The sequence below is a fragment of the Pinus tabuliformis genome, chromosome 9 (assembly GCF_031772625.1).
Source record: "Pinus tabuliformis cultivar Carrire ecotype Pingquan chromosome 9, CPIR1, whole genome shotgun sequence".
Taxonomy (NCBI): Eukaryota; Viridiplantae; Streptophyta; class Pinopsida; order Pinales; family Pinaceae; genus Pinus; species Pinus tabuliformis.
In genome coordinates, this window is record NC_142307.1 from 1,748,663,866 (window position 1) to 1,748,666,657 (window position 2,792).

The 2,792-nt window shown below is 38.5% G+C and overlaps 1 pseudogene; it reads right to left on the reverse strand.

Annotated features, from left to right (window-relative positions):
• Positions 1-501: 501 nt before the first annotated feature.
• On the reverse strand, positions 502-988 carry LOC149155703 (putative xyloglucan endotransglucosylase/hydrolase protein 10 pseudogene; annotated as a pseudogene).
• Between the last annotated feature and the right edge of the window lie 1,804 nt (positions 989-2,792).

Consider the following 2,792-nt stretch of genomic DNA (forward strand, 5'->3'; position numbering starts at 1 on the left):
ATAAACACCTTTCAAATCCATAGGGTTCACTTGGTCCTCCCTCGTCAAATTTAGCCCTTTCCATCTAACTGTTCTCCCTAGTCAAATTTAGCCATTTCCATCTAACTGTTAGGATGGCCTATCTTCCTATTTAACCTTCTTTTGAGATCTCTCTCTTCTTATTGTCTTAAACATGAACCACACTTGCTAGTTCAAAATACGTCAGCCAAATATTGACAATGTAAATTAACAAATTTTAAATCACAAAAACTTAAATTCCAATAAACTATACTTATCATCATATATAAACATCATACTTATTCTAACCAAATATTCTATTTTTAAATCAATAGGGTCAACATGTTCCATGAGAGAATCATCATTTTATTTTTGACGGACATGCATGACATATGTTGACATACAATGAATGCTGTTCTGTTTTAAAAACGTTCAGATGGTTAGAACAAGAACGGTAAGAGAGAAAATAATTTTAATTTAGCGCCTTCGATGGCAAATGAGATCAAATAAGTGTTTTTAAGAGCCAACGAACAGGGACGCTTTATTGGAATGAAATCCAACCGCAATCGCATGGAAGCGCTGGGAATTATTTTATGGTTGTCTGGAGCATTCAGCTGGAAGCTGATTATTGAATCTGGCCGGATCTTCGCAGTAATCGTAAATTAGAAAATTACTGCGAACCCCCTGTAATTGTGTTTGTTGGGCATCGGTCAAGTTCTCATAAGCGGGCTGATTCCACCAGTTACTGGGAGTATTAGCCGAACACTGGGAGGAGTTGCCACTGGCTGTCCATTCGCATACGTCTGCTGTGAAACTGCTGTACGAAGCCACAAATGGTGCGTAAGACCAATCGATTTTCACCCGTCCCCCTTGAGTCGCCCAACTATCTCCGTCCCAAATGCTGGAGTACACTCTCATCGCCTGCACGTTCGCGTAAGGCACACCTATGTCTTCATTGTTCCCAAATACTCTGATAGGTTGTCCATCTACAAAAATCCTGAAACGAAGATATCAGGTGAGATAGACTCATCACAGTAGAAAAACGGATTAAACCATGTTCAGAGGAGGAGGTAGCTTACACAATTTGCTCGGGTTCCAGAGAATTGAGTAATTGTGGAAATCTGCTGTGGGATCGAACCATAAATAGAATTGTTGCTCCCTATTACCTGAACCATTTGTATAGATGTTTGTTTGGAGAATATATGGCTGACCAGAAACATTTCCTAGAAATTCAAGATCAATTTCGTCGTGCCTGTCGCCTGTCGAAGATAACTGCAGCGTATTTTCTCCATTCGTTAGAGAACATTATAATAGTGAGAATGCTATGAATTTTAAGGTAATTTTATATGGATTTAAGATTTCTATATGGGATGGATAGGAGTTGAGTGAAATCAATGGATCCCAAAAATTTTCTCACTATTCTCCATAATTTTTGCCTATCATATGCTAAATTGTTCCCAAAATTTACTATCAATTAATGACTTTTCTCAATAATTTCTCTCTATCAGATTACACAAATTCCCAAAAACCTTTTACATGAATATTGGAATATTATTGCATATAAATTTCGCAAATTTATCTCACATAGAATGTTGTAACCGTTCCAGCAGAATCTTTGGGCACCAGCTTCATAAACATATCGACGCTTCCAAACAAAAATTGTGCTTTGGATTGAAATGCCGAGCCTAATTAAACAATACCCAAAAAATATCTGCTGTTATTCTATGCTTGATAGTATATTATCACAGAAACATAAAGCAATAAAAAGCTAACAATACAGTTATATATCAATAACATTAGAATACCTGAAGCATTATTCAGAGAAAGCTGCAATTCCTCGCCATTGTCGAATATGTTGACGTTGTTATAACCCCATGTTATATCTATATCATTGTAAAAGTTTGCATGGACTGTGGGATATATACCAGTACTGCATATTATAACAATCATAAGAATGAGACGTAGATAGCCAGATGGATTAGGAGCCTCCATTGAGGATACAACGGTTGCAGACTAGTCTAATTGACAGCCTATTTGATTTGGGTTTGCAACGGAATGAATAGGGATTGAAGAACTTGTTTGTAGATGGATCATGTCTGGACAATTATATTATAGGAAGGGTATAAGTGTAATTGTTTAGCAGGCTGTTGAAATCATGAACATATCTGAAAGGAATCAAATATACATTAAAAATTATAATCCACCTTAGGCAGGGTAGGCTGTCACGCAGTTTAGCCCATGACGACTCTCGCTCATGAACCATGCAGGGGAGGGTTTGATTGTAACGGTGGCGGTAGGTAGTTGAAATCTGGGAACGATCAGCAGAAATCAAATATACATAAAAAATTGCAACCGGCGTACAAGTGATTGGGCGTGACGCGGTTTAGCCCTAGATGTCTCCCACTCATCAATTAGGACTCTTTCCAGGCAGAGGCTCAGCGTTTACATCGCGGAGAATTAGCGATTACGTACGAAAAATTGCTAACGCAGCAGAGCTGTCAATGCCAATAGTGGATGGCACACAAACGGAACCCCACCTCTCTCTCTCTATACGTATATGAAAAAGGAAGGCCGTTGTCTATAATGCGATTTTTTGGAAGCTTTTTCGGTGGGTTTTTCCGGTCTAAATCCGGCAGCAATTTATTGGAATCGCAAGTTTGATAGCTATTTTCTGCACAATCAAAGCGTCCCAGGGGTTTGCCAGGGTGCTGAATCCAAATATGCAGTTAAAAAAACATTTTAACTGCAACAAATCAAGATTTAACCTCAATTTCTTCCGCCGGATTCCGTCACCG